This window comes from Heterodontus francisci, chromosome 5, assembly GCF_036365525.1.
Source record: "Heterodontus francisci isolate sHetFra1 chromosome 5, sHetFra1.hap1, whole genome shotgun sequence".
In the NCBI taxonomy this organism is placed as follows: Eukaryota; Metazoa; Chordata; class Chondrichthyes; order Heterodontiformes; family Heterodontidae; genus Heterodontus; species Heterodontus francisci.
The window spans coordinates 204,571,851-204,599,526 of record NC_090375.1 but is presented as its reverse complement, the minus strand read 5'-3'; positions in this window follow the sequence as shown (position 1 = coordinate 204,599,526).

Here is a 27,676-nt window from a genome sequence, read left to right as displayed (position 1 = left end):
CCTGGATGACTGTCTCCATGGAGGTTGCTCTGTGATATTAATAAGGGCTCCTCTGAAGAGGTCACTGCATTGATGTTTCACACAAGAAATGGGATACGCTGTAATTTACCTGATAGAGGTCATTTACTACCCGATTCTTGCAGCCGTCAGTATTGCTGGTAAGATGGTGAAATTACACTGTTCCAATTGCATGTCAATGTTGATTGTTCATGTTATATTTTCCTTGTTTGATGCTGTAAGTTAAGTGCCACGTGATTGCCTTGCTTTATTAATCTGATTTCTTATTTAAAATGATCAAACTTCTTGAATTTTCACCACAGAAAATGTAAAAACAATTTCCTTCAATATTTATAATAGAGGCTTTTCCCTAAAGTCTTCATGGACATCAGATCAGAAATAACTGAGCAGTTTTAAATGATCTGATGTTGTCAGTGGGTTACAAGTGTAATATGAAGATTCTAGGAGTTACTGCATTGTAACATTAGTTCATGTTGATATATGATGTTACTGCAGATGTTTCTCTTGTCTGCATGGATTTGAATTCAGCTTTGATTTTGTTTCTGAATGTAAGTGGAATCGAACACCTGGCGATTTCTGTTACTGGTGCAAGATCGACCTCACCAGACTTTTCCATTCTGCACTTTGTCCGGCCAATGTTTAAAAAGAGGGTGGGAGTTCACTCTCCCTGTTGTACAGACTATAACCCAACAGGGTGAGAGTGCGATCCCCACCCAACAGGCTGAAGCTGATCTGCAGTTATTTACTTTTGGGGACTCTGGTGTTTTGAATACTAGAATTCTCCAGCAAAACTTCTGTACTTTTTTTTTACCTCAGCATCTTTTTCTCTATCTGAAGTTAACGAGTATTTTTGTATTTTAACTTTCTCTTACCTTCTTTCGCCAATAATTGCCCTGATGCCAATAAACTTTTTTTTTATTCATTCATGGGATGTGGCATCGCTGGCAAGGCCAGCATTTTTTGCCCATCCAGAATTGCCTTCGAGAAGGTGGTGGTGAGCTGCCTTCTTGAACCGCGACAGTCCATGTGGGGTAGTAGTACCCACAGTGCTGTTCGGAAGGGAGTTCCAGGATTTTGACCCAGCGACAGTGAAGGAACGGCGATATAGTTCCAAGTCAGGTTGGTGTGTGACATGGAGGGAAATTTGCAGGTGGTGGCGTTCACATGTATTTGCTGCCCTTGTCCTTCTAGTTGGTAGAGGTCGCAGGTTTGGAAGGTGCCGTCGAAGGAGCCTTGGTGCGTTGCTGCAGTGCAGCTTGCAGATGGTACACACTGATGCCACCGTGTGTTGGTGGTGGAGGGAGTGAATGTTTGTGAACGGGATGCCAATCAAACGGGCTGCTTTGTCCTGGATGCTGTCGAGCTTCTTTAGTGTTGTTGGAGCTGCACCCATCCAGGCAAGTGGAGAGTATTCCATCACATTCCTTGTGCCTTGTAGATAGTGGACAGGATTTGGGGAGGCAGGTGGTGAGTTACTCGCTGCAGATATTCCTAGCCTCTGACCTGCTCATGTAGCTACGGTATTTATATATCTACTCCAGATAAGTTTCAGGTCAATGATAGCCCCTAGGATGTGGATAGTGGGGGATTCAGTGATGGTAATGCCATTGAATGTCAAGGGGAGATAGTTAGATTCTGTCTTGTTGGAGATGGTCATTGCCTGGCACTTGAGTGGCGTGAATGTTACTTGCCACTTATCAGCCCAAGCCTGGATATTGTCCAGGTCTTGTTGCATTTCTACATGGACTGCTTCAGTATCTGAGGAGTTGCGAATGGTGCTGAACATTGTGCAATCATCAGCAAACGTCCCCACTTCTGACTTTATGATTGAAGGAAGGTCATTGATGAAGCAGCTGAAGATGGTTGGGCCTAGGGCACGACCCTGAGGAACTCCTGAGGTCATGTCCTGGAGCTCAGATGATTTACCTCCAACAACCACAACCATCTTCCTTTGCGTTAGGTATGACTCCAACTTGCTGAGAGTTTTCCCCCTGATTCTCATTGACTCGGCCATGGGGTGGCACAGTGGTGCAGTGGCTGGGGCAGCACAGTGGTGCAATGGTTAGCACCGCAGCCTCACAGCTCCAGCGATCCAGGTTCAGTTCTGGGTACTGTCTGTGTGGCGTTTGCAAGTTCTCCCTGTGACCGGGTGCTCTGGTTTCCTATAACAGCCAAAGACTTGCAAGTTGATAGGTAAATTGGCCATTGTAAATTGCCCCTAGTGCAGGTAGGAGGATTGAGGGAAGGTAGGGACTATGGGATTAATATAGGATTAGTATAAATGGGTGGTTGATGGTCTGCACAGACTCAGCGGGCCAAAGGGCCTGTTTCAGTGCTGTATCACTCGATGACACCAGTTGTGCTTGGACTCCTTGATGCCATACTGGGTCAAATGCTGCCTTGATGTCAAGGGCAGTCACTCTCACCTCACCTCTTGAGTTCAGCTCTTTTGTCCATGTTTGTACCAAGGCTGTAATGAGGTCAGGAGCTGAGTGGCCCTGGCAGAATCCAAACTGAGCGTCACTGAACAGGTTAATGCTAAGCAAGGGCCGCGTGATAGCACTGTTGATGACACCTTCCATCACTTTACTGATGATTGAGAGTCGACTGTTGGGGTGGTAATTTGCCAGGTTGGACTTGTCCTGCTTTTTGTGTACAGGACATGCTTGGGCAATTTTCCACATTGCAGGATCGATGCCAGTGTTGTAGCTGTATTGGAACAGCTTGGTTAGGGGCGCGGCAAGTTCTGGAGCACAGGTCTTCAGTACTATTGCCAGAATATTGTCAGTTCATTAAACAGTTAATTAAATTAACGATTACATTTACTTTGGAACTGGAAATCTCATATTTCCATACCGTCTTCTTCAACTTTAAATGATGATTTAAAAAATATTTTGGGACAGTGTTGATGGAAATTTTCTGTTTTCTGTTTCTTACAGTTAACTTGGTGGCGATTGTGATTTTGTCTCGAGGAAAGTGCGGTCTCTCCAAATGTGTCACTCGTTACCTGGTGGCCATGGCAGTGGCGGATCTAATGGTGGTTATCATCCATGTGATATTACACCGGATTAATATCATGTACTTTCCAGTTAGTTTCCTGTATATAACTCCTGTGTGTCTGGTAAACCTTGTCGCATACGTTGTAGCTATAGACTGTTCTGTCTGGTTTACTGTCGCCTTCACTTTTGATCGCTTTGTAACAATTTGCTGTCAGAAGCTACAATCAAAATATTGCACTGAGAAAACAGCGACAGTGGTTATTGCCACTGTGTTTGTGGTGAGCTGTCTCAGGAGTTTTCCCTTTTACTATTCAGGTGAAGCTGCAGTTATAATTGACAACGTGCCTTGGTATTGTGTTCCTACAGCTGATTATCTCACCTCCCCCTTGTGGAGAGCATACATGTGTATCGACAGCATCATAACCCCTCTATTACCAATCCTTTTCATTCTATTGTTCAATGCTCTGACTGTCAGACACATTATAATGGCAAATAGAGTACGCAGGGGACTCCGGAGCAACAGTGAGAATCAGAATGATCCAGAGGTGAAGAATCGGAGGAAATCCATGATTTTACTTTTCACTATTTCTGCCAATTTTATACTATTATGGATGCCGCATGTTCTCCATTCGCTATACTGGCCAGTGATAAACTTTCATTACACAGACAAATATTACAGTAACCCGATATATATTACCCAACAAGTTGGGTTTATGCTGGAGCTTCTCAGTTGCTGCACAAACACTTGTATCTATGGACTGACACAGAGGAAATTCAGAGAGGAGCTGAAGAATGGGGTGAAATATTTGTTTACACTGAATGGGAAAGTGTGTCAATAACAAGTAACGAACATCGATCTGGAGCAGGGCTTATAGGTTTATAAATCACTTGCATTTATTTTCCTGAAATCCTTGTGTGCAGGTGAAGGCAATGAGAAGTCTGATTATATTTAATAAGAATTTGGATAGTAGTGTCTAATTATTATCATATTCAAGATGAATTTTATTGTGGGTAAATGAAACAGGAGAATATGAAATATTCTGATGTCAATTTAACTGTTTGATTTGTGGAGTTACAGCAACCGGACTCCATCAAAAGACATCAAATTAATTCCCTATAAAGGAGCAGTAACACTAAATCGCTTATTCTGCGCCTTTAGAACAACCTCAGACAAGGATGTTCTGACGTTCATTACAATTCACCATTGGATCAATCCATGAAAACTATTTGTTTTTTCAAGAACAAACTCTTCTGGTGAGGAAAGGTACAAATGCAGAAAAGAATGTTCCTCAAATAGAGGCCAAAATGGATTCAAATGTTAGAGAAATATCCTGTCTTTGTTGGTACCTTTACTGTCTCATTCACTCATAGAATGTCCTGTTCTGGCCTGATATTTGCTGTCCGAAGTCCATGGGGTGGATTCTTGAGTGTTTCTGCTTCACTACTGGTTTGTGCTGGACCACATGAAGTGGCCTCACTGTCCTCTATGTGGTCATTTCTCCAGGGTCATCCTAGAATGTAAAGATATCCCCTGTGTCTCTTCTTCATTACCATCAGACTTTACAAACCCCTCTCCCTTACCTCCTCCTCCCTCACCTACAACACCATGTGAGAAACTCAGTGATTCTTTGCCTCTAACATTGGGAGTAACTGTTCACCTGCTCCTGTTGAAATCAGCCTTCGATTGTCCACCAAACCAACTCTTTCTGTCCTGAACCAACTGCTTTCACCAATCTCTCTCCCATCTCCCCTCAATCTCAATGCAAATTTGTCCAGTCCATGAAAGCCACCTCCTGCAGTCTTGAGCTTCTTTCCACTCGAATAATAACTGCTTCTGTTCCTGGTCCTCATATTAGTTGATATTTGACATGTGTCCCTCTTCTCACCTTCTTCCCCATCCCTTTCAAAACCACTATTGTCATCCCTTCCTCAAAAGTCAAGGCACATCCTCTCTGTTCTTAAAAAAACTACAATCCCATCTCACACCCCCCTTTCCTCTCCAAATCCCTTCAACATGTTGTTGTCTCCCAAATCCATGCGCATCCTTCTGACAATATCAGTATCTCTTCAATCAGGTTTCCTCCCCTGTCACAATAATCAAACGGCCCCAAACAAAGTGAAATATCACACCTTCTGTGACTGTTACTGTGGTGTACAATCCCTCCACAAGACCTCCTCAGTCTCTCTGCAATCTTTGACATGGTTAACCACACAATTCTCCTTCAATGCCTCTGATCCATTCACCAGATAACTGGTACTGTCCTCATGTGGTTCTATTCTTCCCTGCTGTCCAATGGTAGCCTCACTTTTTCCCTTGGAACCTCCAAGGATCTACTCTTGCCCTCCAGCTGTTCTTTCCCATTTCCATGCTGCCCTTTGAAGATATTATCAGTACACACAGGGTCAGCTTCCACTTGTACACTGACGACCGAGGAGCAAGATGTGCACTGTTTATTCTAGTCCTACTTCTCTACAGGTCACAACATATTATGTTAATTTTTCCCACTTATCCAACACGGTCAATATACTCTATTTTTCCCAGAATAAAACACACTATCCAGTTTTCTTTAATGAACAACAACATTTTCAGTTTATTATAAACAAGTCTTCACCAGTAATGAAGTAAAACAGAAAGACACAGACTGAAATTTTAAAATTCTTTTTTTTTAACCTTTGGCTCTTCAAACTCACACATACACATATACACTGGTTAACCGAAAACAAGGGATTTTGTAAATTCAGAGCTCTGTTACAGACAAAAAAAATGTGGGAAGTTTACTTGCTCTTTTTTGAAGAAAACAGCAGATGAGTTCAGGTTTCGGAGCTTGGGCAGGGATGTAGTCACTGTGGTGCATCCGCGAGGTGGAGGACTACGTGGATAGCACGTTTCAGGAGGTAGTCAACCCGGTGCCTAACAGAGCCCAGTCAGAGAGGGACTGGATAGCTGCCAGACAGACAAGAAGATCAGGGCAGGTGGTGCAGGAGTCCCCGGAGGGCATCCCACTTTCTAACTGGTATTCAGTCAGTTCCGATGGGAAGGAGGGTTCCTCTGTAGAGTGCAGTGAGAGTCATGACCAGAACATCAGGAGTGACTTAGCTGTGCTGGGAGGGAGGGAAAAGGACAAGAGAGCAATAGTGGTAGGGGATTCTCTGGTTAGAGGAACAGATAGGTGTTTTTGTTGCAGCAGATGTGATTCCAGGATGGTATGTTGCCTCCCTGGTGCAAGGGTCATGGATATCATTGAGTGGCTACAGAGCATTCTGGAGGGTGAGGGTGCACAGCCGAAGTGTGTGGTCCCCATTGATACCAAAGATATAGCAAGACAGAGGGATAGGGTCCTGCAGGCTGTGTTTAGGGAGTTGGGAATGAGATTACCAAGCAGGACAACAAGGGTAATAATCTCCGGATTACTCCCAAGGCCACCTGCTAGTGAGTTTTGAAATAGGAAAATACACCAGATGAATGCGTGGCTGGACAGATGGTGCAGGAGGGAGGGCTTCAGATTTCTGGGGCATTGGGACCAGTTCTGGGGTAGGTGGGACCTGTATAAGCCGGATGGTCTGCACCTGAACAGGACTGGGGCAAATATCCATGAGGAAGGTTTTCTAGTGCTGTTGGGGATGGTTTAAACTGGATCGGTAGGGGGATGGGAACCTGAGCACAATTTCAGGGCAGGGAACAGGAGGCAGAAAATTAGCAAAATTGACAAATGACTCTGAAAGACAGAAGAAGAAGAGGTTAAAAAGTGTGCATCACAGGAATTTGGCAGTGTTAAAGGGTATTTATTTCAATGTAAGGTGTATAGTGAATAAAGCTGATGAGTTGACATTACATGGCAACATGATATCATTGCAAAAATGAAAACTTGGCTTAAAGAGGGACAAGAATGGCAGCTCAACATCCCTGGATTTAGAGTATTCAGGCATGATCGAGAGGGAGATAAAAAAAGGGGCGCAGTGTAGCATTATTAGTTAAGGAATCAATAATAGCTTCGAGGAGGGATGATATGCAAAATGAATCATCAAATGAGGCCATCTGGGTGGAGTTCAGAAATAAAAAGAGAGTGTACTATAGACCCCCAAATTGTGAGAAGGAGATAGAGGTAAATTTCTGAGTGCAATGACTTTAGGACAGTGATGGTTGGGGATTTCAACTACCCCAATATCAACTGGGATCCAAACAGTGTGAAGGACAGAGGGGACAACATTCTTGAACTGCATTCAAGAGAACTATTTTTAACCAGCACATAACAAGCCAATGAGAGGGACACATTCTAGATTTAGTTTTAAGTAATGAAGCTAGGCAAGTGGATGAAATAACAGTGGGTGACCATTTTGGAGATAGTGACCATAATACAATTAGTTTTAGTATAATCATGGAAAAGGACAAAGATAAAACAGGAGCAAAGTTTCTAAATTGGGGGAAGGCAAATTTTACGAAACTGAGAGGTGACCTGGCGAAAGTGAACTGAATACAGCTACTTGAAGGAAAATCAGTGGCAAACCAGTGGGTGATATTCAAGACCAAGATACTACAAGCACAGTGTAGACATGTCCCCACTAAGGTAAAGGGTGTTACTGCCAAATCTAGAGCTCCCTGATTATCCAGAAGCTAACAGGGTAAGTGAAAGCAATAAAAAGAAAACTTATGATGATCACAAATATCTTAATACTTTAGACAGCCTAGGGGAGTATAGAAAGAGCAGGGGTGAAGTTAAAAAAGGAAATTAGAGAAGCAAAGGACATGAAAAATTATTGGCAGGTAAAATCAAGGAAAACCCGAAGATGTTTTTTCAGTACATTAAGAGTAAGAGGATAACTAAGGAAAGGGTTGGGCATCAGAGATGTACAGGGGAACTTACGTGTGGATGCAGATGATGTGGGCAGGATTCTTCATGAGTTTTTGTCTGTCTTCACAAAGGAGAGGGTTGATGTAGATGTTGTAATTAAAGAGGAGAAGTGTGAAATATTAGATAGGATAAGCATAATAAGAGAGGAAGTGCTTGAGGGTCTGACATCCCTGAAAATGGATAAATCACCAGGGCCAGATGGATTGTATCCCAGGTTGTTAAAGGAAGCCGGGGGGAAATAACGGCTGCGCTGAGGATCATCTTCAAATCCTCACTAGATACAGGTGAGGTACCAGATGATTGGAGGTCTGCAAACATTGTACTATTGTTTCAAAAAAGTACGAGGGATAAGCCAGGTAATTATAGGCCGGTCAGTCTGACCTTGGTGGTGGTTAAATTGTTAGAATCTATTCTGAGGGACAGAATAAACTGTCACTGAGAAAGGCACGGATTAATCAGGGATAGTCAGCACGGATTTGTTAATGGAAGGTCATGTCTTACTAACTTGACGGAGTTTAAAAAAAATTTTGTATTCGTTCATGGGATGTGGGCGTTGCTGGCCAGGCCAGCATTTATTGCCCATCCCGAATTGCCCTTGAGAAGGTGGTGGTACAACTGAGTGGCTTGCTAGGCAATTTCAGTGGGCATGTAAGAGTCAACCACATTGCTGTGGGTCTGGAGTCACATGTAGGCCAGACCAGGTAAGGACAGCAGATTTCCTTCCCGAAAGGACATTAGTGAACCAGATGGGTTTTTACAATAATCGACAATGGTTTCATGGCAATCATTAGACTAGCTTTTAATTCCAGATTTATTAATTGAATTCAAATTCTGCTGTGGTGGGATTTGAACCCATCTCCCCAGAGCAATTCCCTGGGTCTCTGGGTTACTAGTCCAGTGACAATACCACTACGCCACCGCCTCCCCCTAGTTTTTTTGAAGAAGTAACAAGGAAGATGAGGATAGTGCAGTGGATGTGTCTACAAGGACTTTACAAGGCATTTGACAAGGTCCCACATGACAGACTGGTCAGTAAAATGAAAGCCCATGGGATACAGGGGAAGGTGGCAGGTTGGATCCAGAATTGGTTCAGTGACAGGAAACAAAGGGTAGTAGTCGATGGATGTTTTTGTGAATGGAAAGCGGTTTCCAGTGGTGTTTCCCAGGGCTCAGTGTTGGGTCCTTTGCTGTTTGTGGTAGATATTAATTATTTGGACTTAAATGTGGGAGGCATGTTTGGGAAATTTGTTGATGATACAAAAATTAACTTTGGAGTTAATAGTGAGGAGGAGGGTTGTGGACTCCAGAATGATATCAATGGTTTGGTTGAGTGGGTGGAAAAGTGGCAAATGGAATTCAATCCTGAGAAGTGTGAGGTGATGCATTTGGGGAGGGCAAATAAAGTGACGGAATACACAATAAATGGGAGGATATTGAGAGGGGTAGAAGAAGTGAGAGACACTGGAGTGCATATCCACAGGTCCCAGAAGGTGGTAGGACAGGTAGATAGAGTGGTGAAGAAGGCATATGGATTGCTTTCTTTTGTTGGCCGAGGTATAGAGTACAAAAGCAGGATGTGATGCTGGAATTGTATAGAGTGCTGGTTAGGCCACAGCTGGAGTATTGTGTACAGTTCTGGTCACCACATTACAGAAAGGACATAATTGTTCTGGAGAGAGTGCAGTGGAGATTTATAAGAATGTTGCATGGGCTTGAGGGTTACAGCTATGAGGAAAGATTGGATCAGCTGGGGTTGTTTTCCCTGGAATTAAGGAGGTTGAGGGGTGACCTTGATTGAGGTGTACAACATTATGATAGACCCATAGGGCGGCACAGTGGCGCAGTGGTTAGCACCGCAGTCTCACAGCTTCAGGGACCCGGGTTCGATTCCTGGTACTGCCTGTGTGGAGTTTGCAAGTTCTCCCTGTGTCTGCATGGGTTTTCTCCGGGTGCTCCGGTTTCCTCCCACAAGCCAAAGGACTTGCAGGTTGATAGGTAAATTGGCCATTATAAATTGTCACTAGTATAGGTAGGTGGTGGGGAAGTATAGGGACAGGTGGGGATGTTTGGTAGGAATATGGGATTAGTGTAGGATTAGTATAAATGGGTGGTTGATGTTCGGCACAGACTCGGTGGGCCGAAGGGCCTGTTTCAGTGCTGTATCTCTAATCTAATCTAATCCATACAGAGTAGACAGGAAGGACCTGTTTCCCCTGACGGGAGGTCGGTTACCAGAGGACACAGATTTAAGGTGATTGATAGAAGGATTAGAAGGGACATGAAGAGAAATCTTTTCACCCAGAGGGTGGTGGGTGTCTGGAATTCACTTCCAGGAATGGTGGTGGAGGCAGAGACCCTCAAATCTTTTCAAAGGTACCTGGGCATGTACCTAAGGTGCAAAGAGAAGTGGCAGCGGTGAGAGCAGTAACAGGCAACAGGAGCTGGGATATAAATAGCGGAGACCCCAGCCCCGAGACCAGAAGCAGTGGTCGTGAGAGCGGGAACAGGTGAGAGGAGCAAGGATATAAGGAGTGGAGACCCCAGGCGTGAGACCATAAGTGTGAAGTGATGCATTTTGGGAAGTTAAACCAGGGTGGGACATATCCAGTGAATGGCAGGGCCCTGGGAGTGTTGTTGAGCAGAGAGACCTTGGAGTGCAAGTACATAGTTCCCTGAAAGTGGCAACACAGGTAGACAGGGTGGTGAAGAAGGCGTATGGCATGCTTGCCTTCATCAGCCGAGGCATTGAGTACAAGAGTTGGGACATCATGTTACAGTTCTATATAACATTGGTTAGGCTGCACTTGGAATACTGTGTGCAGTTCTGGTCGCCGCACTACAGGAAAGATGTGATTAAGCTGGAGAGGGTGCAGAAAAGATTCACAAGGATGTTGCCTGGTTTGGAGGGATTGCGTTATAAAGAGAGATTGGATAGGCTGGGTCTGTTTTCCCTGGAGCGAAGGAGGCTGAGGGGATATGATAGAGGTATGTAATATTATGAGAGTTATAGATAAGGTAGATAGCCAGAGTCTGTTTCTGATGGCAGGGGTGACTAAAAGTAGAAGACATAGATTTAAGGTGAAAGGGAGGAGGTTTAAAGGGGATCAAAGGGATAAATTTTTCACACAAAGAATAGTGGGTATCTGGAATGAACTGCCGAAGGAGATGATGGAGGCAGGAACAGTAGCGACATTTAAGAGGCATCTGGACAGTACTTGAATGAGCAAGGCATAGAGGGATAGAGAATTAATATAGGCAGGTGGGATTAGTACAGATAGGCATTATGGTCGGCATGGACGTGGTGGGCCGAAGGGTCTGTTTCTATGATGTACGACTCTATGACTCTATGACATAGGTCGGACTAGGAAAGAGATTCTGCTGAGGGATGATGAGCAGCTCGGGACTAAATTAAAAAGCAGAACCACAGAGGTAATAATCTCCGGATTACTACCCGAGCCACGTGCAAATTGCCATAGGGTAAATAAGATTAGAGAGGTAAATGCTTGGCTCGACGATTGGTGTGGGAGAAATGGGTTCCAATTCATGGGACACTGTCACCACTACTGGGGAAAGAGAGAGCTGTTCCACTGGGATGGGCTTCACTTAAACCATGCTGGGACCAGTGTCCTGGCGAATCGTATAACTAGGGTTGTAGATAACTTTAAAATAAATAGTGGGGGGTGGTGGGGAGGTTTCAATTGAAAGGAAATTTTAAAAGTCAAAAAGTAATGAGAGAGCAGAGGTGTAGGGTAGTGAAGGGGCATACATCAATCAGGGTGTGATAGGAAGGGACAGAGAATACAAGCATAAGAATACAGCAGAAATTAGAACCAGAGCAGGTAAAAATAGTAAAAAGTCAAAGCTTAAGGCTCTTTATCTGAATGCACATAGCATTTGTGATGGCACAGATAGAAACAAATGAATATGATTTGATAGCAATCACAGAGATGTGGTTACAGGATGACCAGGACTGGAAATTCAATGTTCAAGGATATACGACATTCAGGAAGAATAGGCAGAAAGGAAAAGGAGGTGGGATAGCTTTGTTATTAAAGGAATGGATCAGTACAGTTGTGAGTAATGATATAGGTGTAATCGATTGTGATCTAGAATCAGTTTGGGTGGAAATAAGGAATAGCAAGGGAAAGAAATCACGGGTGGGTGTGGTCTATAGACCCCCAAGGAGTTGCCACTCTGTAGGACAAAATATTAATCAGGAAATAATAGAGGTGTGTAAGAAGGGCACTGCAATTATCATGGGTGATTTTAATCTGCATATAGACTGGACAAGTCCAATTGGTGAGGATAGCATGGAAGACAAATTTGTAGAGTGGATCAGGGATTGTTTCTTAGAACAATATGTTGCAGAACCTACCCGGGAACAGGCTATTTTAGATTTGGTAATGTGTAATGAGGTAGGATTAGTCAGAGATCTCGTAGTTAAAGATCCTCCAGGGGGAAGCGATTATAACATGGTAGAATTTCAAATTCAGTTTGAGGGTGAGCAACTCGGGTCTCAAACCAGTGTCTTCAACTTAAACAAGGGCGATTACAGAGGTATGAAGAAAGAGTTATCTAAAGCAGGCTGGGAAAACAGACTGCAGGGGAAGTCAGGAGAGGAGCAGTGGCAGACTTTTAAGCAGATATTTCATAACACTCAGCAAACATTTATTCCAGTCAGAAGGAAGAACTCGATGAGAATGATGAACCAATCGTAAATAACAAAGGAAGTTAAGGAGAGTATCAAATCAAAAACAAAGGTATACAAATCGGCAAAAGCTCGTGGCAGGCCAGAGGATTGGACATTTTTTAGAAACCAGCAGCGGATGACTAAAAAACTAATAAAGAAGGAGAAAATTGATTATGAGAATAAATTGGCAAGAAATATAAAAACAAACAATAAGAGCTTCTACGGGTATATAAAACGGAAGAGAGTAGCTAAAGTAAATGTGGGACTGGGGAATTAATAACAGGGAACAGGGAAATGGCAGATAATTTAAACCAATATTTTGCACCGGTTTTCACGGTGGAGGACACTATAAACATCCCAACAATAATAGATGATCAAGGTGTAAGTGGAGGGAGGAACTTGTAACAATCTCTATCACAAGGGAAAAGGTGCGAGACAAACTGATGGGACTAAAGGCAGACAAGTCACCAGGACCTGATGGCATGCATTCAAGGGTTTAAAAGAAGTGGCTGCAGAGATAGTGGAGGCATTAGTCACAATATACCAAAACTCACTGGATTCCGGTCGGGTACCAGCAGATTGGAAAACCGCTAATGTGACACCCTTATTCAAGAAAGGAGGGAGACAGAAAGCAGGAAACTATAGCCCAGTTAGCTTAACATCTGTCATTGGGGAAATGCTGGAGTCCATTATTAAGGAAGAAATACATAATGCCATCAAACACAGTCAACATGGTTTAATGAAAGGGAAATCATGTTTGACAAATTTATTAGAGTTCTTTGAGGATATAACAAGCAGAGTGGATAAAGGGGAACCAGAAGATGTAGTGTATTTGGATTTTCAGAAGATGTTCGATAAGCTGCCACATAAAAGGTTATTGCACAAAATAAAAGCTCAGGGTATTGGGGGTAATGTGTTGGCATGGATTGAAGATTGGCGAACACACAGAAGGCAGAGAGTCGGGATCAATGGGTCTTTTTCAGGTTGGAAAGCTGTAACTAGTGGGGTGCCACAAGGATCGGTCCTAGGGCCTCAATTATTTACTATCTACATCAATGACTTGGAGGAAGGGACAGAGTGTAATGTATCCAAATTTGCTGATGATACAAAAATGGGTAGGAAGGCATGTTGTGATGAGAACACAAAGAATCTGCACAGGGATACAGATAGGTTAAGTGAGTGGGCAAAAACTTGGCAGATGGAGTTCAATGTGGGAAAGTGTGAGTTCATCCACTTTGGTAGGAAGAATAAAAAAGCAAGAAGCTTTTTCCCAGAGTGGGGGTTTCAATTACTAGAGGACACGAGTTCAAAGTGAAAGGGGAAAAGTTTAGGGGGGATATGCGTGGAAAGTTCTTTACGCAGAGGGTGGTGGGCACCTGGAACGCATTGCCAGCGGAGGTGGTAGATGCGGGCACGATGGAGTCTTTTAAGATGTATCTAGACAGATACATGAATGGGCAGGAAGAAAAGAGATACAGAAGCTTAGAAAATAGGCGACATGTTTAGAGAGAGGATCTGGATCGGCGCAGGCTTGGAGGGCCGAAGGGCCTGTACCTGTGCTGTAAGTATCTTTGTTCTTTGTTTGTTCTTTGTTCTATTATTATTTAGATGGAGAAAGACTACAAAATACTGCAGTACAGAGGGATCTGGGTGTTCTTGTACCTGAAACACAAAAGTTAGCATGCAGGTGCAGCAGGTAATTAGGAAGGGAAATGAAATTTTGGCCTTTATTGCTCGGAGGTTAGAGTTTAAAAATAGGGAAGTCTTGTTACAACTGTACAGGGTGTTGGTGAGGCTGCACCTGGAGTCCTGCATACAATTTTGGTCCCCATATTTAAGGAAGGAGATACGAGCATTGGAGGCAGTTCAGAAAAGGTTCACGAGGCTGATTCCTGGAATGAAGGGGTTGTCTTATCAAGAACGACTCGAGAGGTTTGGCCTTTATTTATTGGAGTTTAGAAGAATGAGAGGTGATCTTATTGAAACATATAAAATTGTAAGGGGGCTTGACAGGGTAGATCTTGAGAAGATGTTTCCATTGGTGGGGAATCTCGAACTAGGGGACATAGTTACAGAATAAGGGGGCACACATTTAAAACTGAGATGCGAAGGAATTTCTTCTCTCAGAGGGTGGCGAATCTCTGAAATTCTCTACCACAGAAAGTTGTGGAGGCTAGGTCACTGAATGAATTTAAGGAGGAAGTAGATAGATTTTTGAAATCTCAGGGAGTCAAGGGGTATGCGGAGCAGGCCCGAAAGAGCAGTTGAGGCCTGGGACAGATCAGCCATGATCTTACTGAATGATGGGGCAGGCTTGAGCGGCTGAATGGCCTACTTCTGCTCCTATTTCGTATGTTCTTATGTAACCTGCGAGGCTACGGACCGGGTGTTCAAAGGTGGGATTAGTTTGTGTGATAGCTTATTCGGCTGGCGCGGATACAAACAGCTGAATGGCCTCCTTCTGTGCTGTATTTTTCTGTGTTCTATGCGGTATGTTGTTCCAAAACTGGAATACAGTTTCATTTCTGAGTACATGAAGACAGGTCACTGAGTTCCTTTAGAACAGTTCTTTTCAGGCAGTGTTGAGAAGTAATTTAGCAGGCTTTCTTCAAAGACAGGAAACAAGATGAATTGACACAGTGGAGTTCTCAGGATCCTTCAGAGATTTGCTAGAAAACGAAGCTGGGTTGTGGTCTTCTCTTTTTTTAACACTTCTTCAGCAGACTTGACTTTATCAGCCTCTTACTCCAGAAGATAAAACACACACACTAACCCACAACCAAAAGGCTTGTGATTTTTCTGCCCATCCCAGGTGCTCTCTGCTGCTACTGGACTTGTCCAATCAAGGGACGCTTGTCACTTCTCTGCCCCTGTTAGCAGGGTTTCTGTTCTATCTTTAACTTGAGTCAAGTGGCAACCAGTAATATTATTGCCAATCCAATTCCTTCAGTGCTCCCTTGATAGGTCCCTTTTTAAAAAAAATCTGGTCCAACATTTATTCAGTTCAATTATAAATTCCTTCAAAAAATATTTTTAACAAAAACAGAATCATTTTCATAACAACACCGATTTCTACCTCTCCATTACCACATCATGTTAATTAAGTCCCACCACTCCATAGGTCACAGCATATCAATAAGGTTTCCCACCTACTGAAGAATAACAACATTAGACATTCTATTTACCCCCCAGAATAAAACACACCAAACCAGGTTTCTTTAACAACAACAATAACTATTTATTAGAAAAGCAATAATAAGTCTTAACTAATAATGAGATAAATCTAGATATATGAAAAGCTCCTTAGTTCCTTATCCCTCATGCACACTCACATACATTACAAAAATGTTAACCAGGGGGAAAGGATTTTGATTTCCAGCTGTTTCTTCAGAATAATAATGTGGATACAAAATTGGCTCTGTGACAGGAAACAAAGTGTAATTGTTAACAGGTGTTTTTGTGACTGGAGGGTTGTTTCCAGTGGTGTTCTGCAGGGCTCAGTACCAGGTCACCTGCTTTTTGTGGTATATAATAATGATTTGGATGTAATTGTCAGGTGAATGATCAAGAATTTTGCAGACAACACAAAAATTGGTCATGTGGTAGATCGAGAGGTGGATAGCTGTATTCAGCAGGAAAATCAACTGGTCAGGTGGGCAGAAAAGTAGCAAATGGAATTCAACCAGGAGAAGTGTGAGGTGATGCATTTGAGGAGGTCGAACAAGGCAAAGGAATACACAATTAATGGGAGAATACTGAGAGGTGTAGAGGAAGTGAGGGACCTTGGATGAGTGAATGTCCACAGATCTCTGAAGGTAGCAGGACAAGTCAATAAGTTGGTTAAGAAGACATTTGGAATTGTTTTCTTTATTCACTGAGGTATAGAATATAAGAGCAGGGAGGTTATGCTGTAACTGGATCAATAGTTAGGCCACAACTTGATTACTGTGTGCAGTTCTGGTCACCTTATTACACAAAGAATGTAATTGCACTGGAGAGGGTACAGAGATTTACAAGGATGTTGCCAGGACTGGAAAAATGCAGCTATGATGAAAGGCTGGACAGGCTGGGCTTGTTCTCCATGGAACAGAGGAGACTGAGAGGAGATTTTATTGAGATGGACAAAATTGTGAGGGGCCTGGGTAGAGTGGATGGGAAGGGCCTATTTACTTTAGCAGAGGGGTCAGTGACTAGAGGAAAAGATTAAAAGTGAATAGTAGAATGATTAGAGGGGAGATGAGGAAAAACTTTTTCACCCAGAGGGTGGTGGAGGTCTGGAACTCACTGCTTGTAAGGGTAGTAGAGGCAGAAACACTCAACTCATATAAAGGTTGTCTGGATATGTTCGTCAAGTGCCATAACCTGCTGGGCTATGGACCAAATGCTGCAAAGTGGGATTAGGTTTGGTGGCTCACTCTTGGCCAGCGCAGATGCGATGGGCCAAGTTCCCTCTTTCTGTGCTGTTGGCCAGGGGCTGTAAGAAACACAGAATCAGTTACAAACTGCTGGGATTGTTTGACCTGCAGTAACCTGGAGCTTGGACACTGGCCTGTGCTGGTAAAAACCAGTTTGAACTAGTTACTTTATGGGACAAGACAAAGAACAGGACACAGGAAAAGGGCCTTATTTGGACATGGTGTGATACCGGGGTCTTTGGGCCTGGGCCAATTAAGAGAAGCTGTGAACGAGGTGAGCAGGCTTAAACAAACCGGAAAGACACAGCTTAGATTTGGAGAGATAAGCAACAGGATAAGAATAGAGCTTTTTGGGCACAGAGCCAGCGAAAACTCCGGAGATCAACCATCGTGGAAGCGGAAGACACTGCGTGAGCGACGCGGCAACAACATAGAAGAGAGCGAGAGAACGGAACACCTGGCCAGCGTTAACTCTCCCTTTTTCGGGTAATATCCTTTGTATTCTGTGTCTAGGTCAGGGAAAGGTCAGAGGAACCTAGTGGGTGTGCTTATGAATTCCAGCTAGTTATGTTATTAACAGTATAACTCAGTGGGAGTTGTATGTTTTTGTCTAACTAAGTGTATAAGCCTTATTCTTACATTGTACAACAACGTGAATAAAGTAAATTGATAGTTAAAGAAAAGAGTTCCCCCTCTTTGCACTAAGCCAGTAACTGTAGCTGTGGATTAAGCTGGAGGGTGGCTTCCTTGAAATCCGATATCCTAAACACCCAGCCTGAGCCTGAATTAAGAGGACTTCAGTCCCACGTGACGGCCAGGATCAACTGGGTATAGGGAATAAAGGGGAGAAGGGGGAGTTGACTCCACGCCACGGTTTACATAATTGGCGTCCCTGGGTGGGCTCGAGGATAAATCTCTCCGCTGAATCAGTGGGAGACTCGAGCCGAACCGAATTGGCAAAGTACAGAGAGAACAGGAACTTAGGGGTTAATTTGCAGCTCCTAACATAAGATGACGAAACAAAGGGAATCTCCAAATCTTGCAGACTCGGATTGTTTTGATTGGAAAGGATTCCTCCAAAAATACGTAATAGCGAAGTGGCCGCAATACGGAGAATATGCTGGTCACACTAGTGATAAGGGAAAACCCGTCGGGGAAGCCCTTCCAAACCCACGACCTCTACCAACTAGAAGGACAAGGGCAGCAAATACATGGGGACACCACCACCTGCAAGTTCCCCTCCAAGTCACACACCATCCTGACTTGGAACTATATCGCCGTTCCTTCACTGTCACTGGGTCAAAATCCTGGAACTCCCTTCCTAACAGCACTGTGGGTGTACCTACCCCACATGGACAGCAGCGGTTCAAGAAGGCAGCTCAGCACCACCTTCTCAAGGGCAATTAGGGATGGGCAATAAAATGCTGGCCTGGCCAGCGATGCCCACATCCCATGAATGAATAAAAAAAAAGACTGCACAAGCAAAGACGTCAGCTAGGAAATTAAAAAGATACAGAAGTCAGTTGCTATCGGCTGCTTACTTGAGGAATGGATAGAATGCCAACAGCAGGCTAAAAATGAGCAGAACAGACGAGAGGAAGAGAATAAAAAACTCCGTGAGGAGGCAGCCCGCCTTAGTGAAAAAGTAACTGATTTGCAGGGACAGAGAAGTGCGGATTTGATGCATATGAACCAATATCAGTTACAGTGTGAAAAACTAGTTACTGAAAAAAGTAGGCGAGAGGGAGAAGTCCAAGCAGTTAAAGCTGAGGTGGAAGGATGGAAGCAGCAATGTAGTGATTTAAAAACTGCCATGAATGTGATTCAGAGAGCAGCTCAGGAAAAGAGAAGTAATTCAGGTGATCACACAAAGTGTCAAAAATACATAGCAAGACTGCAAGAGCAGCTAGCCACGCAGAGAGGTAGAATCTGTGCTTTTGCACCCGAAGGAAGTGAGGAGAATGGTGAAGGGGACATAGATTGGAATGAGTTAGCAGACGAAGCGACTAGATACGGCCATGATGACGGAGACCCTCTATCCGAGGATCCTCCGCCAGCATATGAGCCAGAGCCAAAGGAGCCATCGGCCCCCATGGCCCCCCTTGTGACCACTAGGGCAGCGATAGGGGCAGATGGTCAGGTGACAGCTGACCCGCGTATGACATATTCCACTCCAATGAGGGGACAGCAATTGAGGGATATTGTGAAGGATATTGGGACGTGCGCACCCGGGGATGATCCTAGGGAGCTGTTCCAAGCAGTCAGTCAACAGAGAGGAATACACGGCTGAGATGATGCTGAAGAAAGAAAATTAATTATAATGTGCCTCCACCCACACATACACTCCGCCCTACCGGAGGAATAAAAACTCGGTAGAGGCACAAATGAGGATTTAAAAGAACAAGTATTAAATGTCATGGGCGCTAATAGAGGGGATCCAGTGGAGGCACTAACGAAATGTTATCCAAGAAAAGGTGAACACCCTGTCGCGTTTGTGGCTCGCTTCTGGGCGGTGTTTCAAGGGGTATATGGCGTGAACCGAGCTGGAGCCAATCCAACACCAGAGATTAGAAACCGATGGCTGAGAACGCCGGTGTCACATGGCACTGAGGAGTCAAGAAGGGCACTAGATCAATTTGATCCCTCTGATAACACGCACACAGAGGCTTGGGTACTCAGGAGGATGGTTAGAGCATGGGAGAAGGAAACAACAAAATTCTCCAAGGCCCCTGGGGGAAAGGCAATGCCTGTAAAAGATCAGACAATAACCTGGAGAAATGAAGGGAGGGGAACTGCACAAGGGGCAACCCACTCAGCCTTTCAGACAGGAGGAAGGGGTAGAGGCATTGGGAGAGGATCCATCCCGGGAACAGGGAGAACTCCGGGCGGGCCGACCTACTGCTATAACTGTGGTCAGGAGGGACATTTCAAAAGAGAATGCCAAACCTGAGCCGAGAAAATGTAGGTCGGGGAGGAGGCCAGAACAAACACCAGAGCCTACCCGTGGAAGATCCGAATAGGTCAAATCCTCAATGTGATATACTAGAGATAGCACTGTCTTCGGGGTTGTACCCTGAACCACAATGACGGTTGCAGGCCTCTCCGTTATGGGTGTGTGACACGCGGTGGGATAACACAGGGAGACCCCTAGTGAATGGTAGGGTTGGAGGCCGCCCTGTCACGTTCCTTTGGGATACTGGAGGTTCCCGAACCACCGTAAACACCACCAATGTTTGTAAAGTAGATTGGAAAATTCAAAGTAAACTTGTTTTAAGTGGATTTACAGGACATTCACAAGTGGGATATGTGAGCGTACCGTTGGAAGTCAGTGTGGGGGACATAGCAATAGAGCACTCAGTGGTTCTCATTGAGTTACCCAGAGAACAAGAACATATATTAGGGTGTGATTACATGGCTAAAGCGGGACTCTGTTTTGACCCTGTTAATTGCGCGATTTGGCAAATGCCCTTGGGCAGGGGTCGTATAGATCACACATCCGTCCCGGTGGGGGAATACCAGGATAGGATATGTACGTTTGGGGAATTGTGGACAAGACCTGAAGAAATGAGTAGCGATAGTGAAGTACAACAAATGATCACACGGAATTTAGTAGTATTTGCTCGACATAAACATGATTGTGGGAAAATGACCGGGAGTGTGTGTTTACAGGGCCCAGACCCCAAACCACAGAAGCAGTATGGTTTTCCGAAACAGGCAGAAGAGGAGGTAGGAAAGGTGATACAGAGTTTGTTGCTGCAAGGGATATTAAGACAGGTAGCCTCCACTAACAACTCACCTATTTGGCTGGTGAGGAAACCGGACGGTAGCTGGAGACTTAACGATAGACTATCGTGAATTAAATAAGGTAACCCCGTTAACGGCCCCTACCGTAGCAACGAGCCCAGAGACGGTAGTTAAACAAAATGAGGATGCACAGTGGTTCACGGTTTTAGACATAAGTAACGGTTTTTGGTCTATTCCACTGGAGAAAGAATGCCAATATAAATTTGCGTTTACCGTTCAAGGACAACAATATACATGGACCGCCCTGCCACAGGGATTTCATAATTCCCCATCTATATTTCACCAACGTTTAAGAGAAGGGTTAAAAAGGTTCTCTCAGCCTGAATGTCTGGTGCAGTATGTAGATGACTTACTGCTACACACTGAAACGGAACAGGAACATTATCAGTTACTAAGTGAATTACTACAATTGTTACACGAATTGGGACTAAAAGTAAACCCTAAAAAAGCGCAGGTTATGAAACAGAAGGTTACTTACTTGGGAATGATCTTGACACCGGGAAAGAGAGAAATTGACCAACAAAGGGTAGTAGTAGTTGGCAGACTCCCTGTCCCGAGTGATGTAAGAGGGTTGAGATCTTTCCTGGGTTTGGTAGGATATTGCAGGGACCACATTGATGGATTCGCTACAAAAGCGGCCCCATTAATGGAACTATTGAAAAAGAATGTGGCGTGGGAGTGGAAAACCGAACACACACAGGCCATTTCAGATTTAAAGCAGGCACTAGCTGCTGCGCCTGTTCTGAAAACCCCAAATCCAACTGAGCCATTTTCATTGGAGGTAGCTACCACAGACACCACCCTCTCAGCAGTTCTGTTACAGGACACACGGGAAAGTGAGACCAGTTGTGTATGCCTCGTGTATGCTTTCACCGGTAGAGCAGGGGTATACGACGTGCGAGAAACATTTGATAGCAGTTTTTTGGGCAGTACAGTATTTTACTTACATAGTGGGACTGAACGCACTTACAATATTGACAGAACATACCCCCGTACAGTTACTATTAGATGGAAGGATCAAAGATGGGTCAGTAAGTCAGAACCGAATTGTTCGGTGGACACTATTGTTGCAAAGAAGAAACATAAGCGTAAAAGGGGTAAAAACTACCACTATGTTGGCAGACAACCGAGTATATCAAGGAGAGAAACATGAGTGTCAAGTCATGATAGCAAATGATCCCAAAGGACCATTTGTATCAAAACAAAAAGGAGGGGGTTGGAGTGGATTGGAGAAAGCAATGGAGACAGAAAGTAAAGATGCAAAGGGAAAGGAAGAAACCCACTTAAAAGTTTTTGTGGATGGTTCCTCATCAGTACAGGATGGCGAGAGAAGGACTGGGTGTGGGATATATGTAGAAGACAAACACGGTCAGGAAAAGTTTAGCGCAGCCTTAAAATTGCCTAAAACCATGAGCGCGCAGGCGGCAGAATTAGCAGCTGTTGCATATGTGGTTGGCCACCCGGAATACTTCCCGCCTGGATCAGTTATATATTCTGATAGCATGTATGTCTGTAATACCCTCACGGAATATTTGCCCTTATGGGAGGCGAGGGGTTTTGTTTCAGCCGATGGGAAGCCCCTTCCATCAGCCCCATTATTAAGATACATCTTTGAAGGAGCACAGGGGAAAGGATATGGGATCACGACGTTTAAGAGACATCTTGACAAATATATGAATAGGAAGGGAATAGAGGGATATGGGCCCCGGAAGTGCAGAAGGTGTCAGTTTAGGCAGGCATCAAGATGGGCGCAGGCTTGGAGGGCCGAATGGCCTGTTCCTGTACTGTACTGTTCTTTGTTCCTTGTTCTTTGAAGGTAAAAGCTCATTCAAAACTTACTCCGGAAGGGAACAGGAAAGCGGATGAGCTAGCCAAACAAGGTGCTGTTAGTGGGCAGGAATGGCAGCCACCGATTGAGGACATTGGGGAACAGAAAGGGAAACAGGTTAAGGTCATGGATTTAACAGAGGAGCAGAAGAAAGATGGAGAATTGAAAAAACTGATAGAAGGAGTAGAGTCAGACACATACAAAGAGTACAAGGGGATATATATTCAGGACGGAATGGTTTTATGTGAAGGAAAATTTGTAGTGCCAGAGGGGGGACGAAACCAAATAATCCACTGATACCATGACTTATGGGGACATAAAGGGACAGAGAGTACCCTGGAAAGGATAAAGGAGGTGTGCTGGTGGCCTGGAATGAAAGGTGACGTGGAACACTACGTCAAGAATTGTTTGATCTGTGCACAACACAACCCCGATAGGAATGTCAAGAAAGGGGCCGTCCGACATACTAGACCAGTAGAAGGGCCTTGGACTAATTTACAGATAGACTATGTAGGACCCTTACCCCCCACTCCAGGAGGGTTTAAATACATTCTAGTAATAGTAGATACGTTTACCAAATGGGTGGAAGCTTTCCCAACCAGAACAAATACAGCCAAAATCACCGTGAAAATTCTGTTAGAAAGGGTATTCACTCGATGGGGTTTACCCCGAAGCATAGAATCAGATCAGGGAACACATTTTACAGACCAAGTAATGCAAAATGTAATGATCCACTTTGGTGTTAAACAGAAATTCCACATACTCTATAGACCACAGTCTAGTGGAATTGTGGGAAGGATGAATCAGACATTGAAAAACATGATAGCTAAGATGGTACAGCAGCACAAGGCGACCTGGCAGGTTGTTTTGCCCTGTGTGTTGATGGTAATCAGGAATCCCGCAGCTTCATCAACAGGTTATGCTCCCTATAAACTCATGACGGGAAGGGACATGAGAAGAATGGAGGGTTTGGTAGGTTTGGACTTGTCCGAACCCGAGGTGGACAGTATTATGTCAGAAAAATGGGTACAACAATTAATAGAAACAGTGAGGGAAGCAAATTACGTGGCAGCTCACCAACAGGGAAAGAAGAGACAGCAAAGTAAGGCTTATTTCAATGCAAAAGCCAGCCCGATAGAGTTGAGCACCGGACAAAGGGTAATGATCAGAATATACAAGCCCACCTCATTTTTGAGTCCAAAGTTCACCGGTCCCTATGAGATAGTAGATAAAACTAGTCCATCTGTATACAAAGTATTGACGGCACCAGACAAGAGTGGCTGGTATCACATTAATCAGTTAAAGTTAGTAGGAGAAAAACAAGAGAATCACAGTTGGCATGTGATGCTTGAGGCTACCGATGTTCCAATCGAAGGTCAGGGAGATCAAGAACAGGATCAACTGCAGATCCAAGTGGAAGTGTTTGAAAGACAACCTGATTTTTTACGTCCATATACAGAGAGAAATCGAGGGAAAATACGAAAGAAAAATAAAGAAAACAGGGGAAGTAAGTGGGCTAGAAGAAATGGACGATTAGAATCAGTAACAAATTGGGAACAAGATACAGACAGTCTGGCTCAGTGTATGGAGAGACTGGACTTAAAATAGGATAAGAAAGAAACTGTAAATAAGAGCAGAAATTACACTTGTATATTACAGGTCCAGCCCACAATGAAGAGGGTGAAACATTGCATTGCAATTGGATTGACCATATTTGGGACTATAGGTGAACCCGCATCGGAGCTATCACGACGAATGAACACGCCTGAAGCAGTGTCGACGTGGGAAGACTATCCCATGGCCAGAAACAACTTTGCTCCGCAGATCAAGATAGTTCGAACCAACAAAGGACAGCGAGAAGATTTAAATTTGTATGATGCGGGTGTGGATGAATTGGCGTGCGCGGGAAAGACATTGGTTATACCGGAGGGAATAGAAGTTTGACTTTAACTTATAGAGTGTTAGTTACCTGTGATGAGGATAGAGGAAGATATTATGTTGGGGCAGTGTTTCATAATCCCCGACACGGGAGTAATTTGACCTACCCTTTAAAGAGAGTCCATAACGTGTGCAAGTACCAGGAGGGTATTTAGATATCTTTAAGTAACCCACCATCTCATGCCATTGTAATGATGGTGTTGAAAAAGCGGTAGATTTGTCAAAATGTCATCAAGTGGGGAATCACTGGGCCTGTCCGGAAGAGACAACGAGACAGAAACTTACAAATTGCGGGCTCAGCACCTATGAAAATTGTTCATTGTCCAGTTTGCCTCTTAATAACCAGACCTTTTTACAATATGCCCTTGTGGGGCAAACGTATTACATAGCCACGGCTGCTATAAATTCCAACAAGGGATGGCAACAGTGCCCTCTGGAGGGACACAATGTAGCCATTCACAATGTAACCTCGGACTTGGTTGTTGGTGGACAAGTTCTGCCTAAGCCAATAAAGAGGATAGTGATAAAGGAGAATCTCACAGTCCAGCGTACTGATACAGATCAAGAGGTACGGGAATATATTGCCACTGAATTACCACCCATCCCACACCTGACAGCAGATTGGGCACAAATAGCAGAAGAGGCAAAAGAGATAATTCATCAATGGAATAAACACACTAAAACAATTAGAAATCATGCCGACAAGGCAAATGAACTGTTGCGTGACCCGGGGTTTTGGAGTAAGTTTTGGAATTGGGGATCAAATGTTCAAATACATCCATGGGTCAGAATTGTATCACATATTGCTGTCATAGTGATTCTATGTGCGCTAATAATTGTTATATTCAATGTATATCAGCTCAGAAGGTGGAAAAATGAAATTTCGCGAAGATTGGATGATGGGACTATAATGAAACAGAAGGAACGGTTATCAATATAAACAAAAACTGAAAGAAAGCTATATATACTAAGTGTTATAACATATCTTTTTATATGTAACTGTATTGCACACCCATTGGGGGACAATGACATTCTCAGAAATGGTTCACAGGGCAGGGAAACTTGATGATCCTAAGATAAGTATCTTTGGATTATGAGAGGGGAGATGTTGGCCAGGGGCTGCAAGAAACACAGAATCAGTTACAAACCGCTGGGATTGTTTGACCTGTAGTAACCTGGAACTCGGACACTGGCCAGTGCTGGTAAAAACCAGTTTGAACTAGTTACTTTATGAGACAAGACAAAGGATCGATCACAGGAAAAGGGCCTTATTTGGACATGGTGTGATACTGGGGTCTTTGGGCCTGGGCTAATTAAGAGAAGATGTGAATGAGGTGAGCAAGGCTAAACCAACCGGAATGATACAGCTCAGATTTGGAGAGATAAGAGGGAGGATTAGAATAGAGCTTTTTGGGCATAGAGCCAGCGATAACTCCGGAGATCAACCATCGTGGAAGCGGAAGACCCTGCGTGAGCAACGCGGCGACGACGTAGACGAAAGAGAGAGAACGGAATGCCTGGCCTGCGTTAACTCTCCCCTTTTTCGGGTATTATCCTTAAGTTTTCTGTGACTCAGTCAGGGAAAGGTCAGAGGAACCTAATGGGTGCTTATGAATTCTAGCTAGTTTTGTTATTAATTGTATAACTCAGTGGGAGTTGTATGTTTTTGTCTAACTAAGTGTATAAGCCTTATTGCTACATTGTACAACAACGTGAATAAAGTAAATTGATAGTTAAAGAAAGGACTGAGTTCCTCTTCTTTGTACTCAGCCATTAACTGTAGCTGTGGATTAAGCTGGAGGGTGGCTCTCTTGAAATCCGATATCCCAAACACTCAGCCTGAGCCTGAATTAAGAGGACTTAGTCCCACGTGACGGCCAGGATCAACTGGGTGCAGTGAATAAAGGGGACAAGGGGGAGTTGACTCCGTGCCACGGTTTACAGTGAGGACCCAGGGCGGACACTCAATACTGGATTGTGAGACTGGAGTCTCCACACATGAGGGTGAGGATTGTCTTCATTCAACATCCACCACACATTTGGAGACCCACAACAAACATGGATGGCATGACAAGATCTGCACAGCCTAACCCAGAAATGTATGTGCTGTCTCATGCAGCTCGATGTCCACAAGACTTTCCTGATGAAGGGGGGCAGCCATCAACCTCAGAGGAGGAGGAGCAGTCAGAGGATGCACCATCACAGGACTCTCCTGCACCCTCCGCCATCGCAGATACTTTCACCTCGGTGAGTTTACACTCGGTTTTGGAATCAGTGTCACAGGCTGGTGAGAGCACCATATACACACCTGGGCAGCTGGCTCAGGCTGAGACAGCCGAGGTCTCTGACAGTCAGAGGACTGTGGGTGTCCAGGTCCAAACTGAGCCCCAGGATGATGATGAGACTCTGGTGTTAACAGTGCAGGGTATGCTGGAGTTTCAGGGAGAGGGAAGGCAACAACTGACAGAGTTGCCAGAGGTCATTCACAGCCCTGAGCGGACAATGGAGGAGTCCATCCAGCTCATGAGTGCTGTCATGTCACAGGCGTGTGAGTGCATGACTTCCTCCAATGAGAGGTTGGTGACCCTCATGGAGAGCCAGATCCTACAAATCTGCACTGACCTGTACACCATCGTCTTAGCAATGAGCTCAATGTAGCAGTGACAAGGTGAGAGAAGGAATAGGAACCCAGATCCTTCTGCAGCTCCTGGTCCTTCTCCGGTGAGCAGGGAGGCTCAAGAAAGCTCAAGAGAGGAGGAGAGGCTGCCCTCCACAGCTGGGGGCTCCCCTCAGGACACTTCAAGCATGGACCGTGACTCCTCAGTCCCTCCGCCAAATGAGCCCAGCTCCAGCAGCCACGATGCCTGAAGAGAGTCCTGCACCAGTCCAGGACATCCCTAGGCAGCCGGGGCCTTCCGGGCCTCAGGCAGGCAGAGGACGGCTGCTAAAGTCATCCCAGGCCAAGGGGCAGCCTGATCAGCAGCCTGCCTCCAGCCCAGCTGCTGCCAGGATCACACCTCACAGGAGCACTCGTAAACATATAACCAAACCACCGAGACACACGAGGGGATTCAGAGGTGTTTGATATTTACCATTTGTTTTGTGTTATACAGTTTTCTCATTATTGAAGTTAA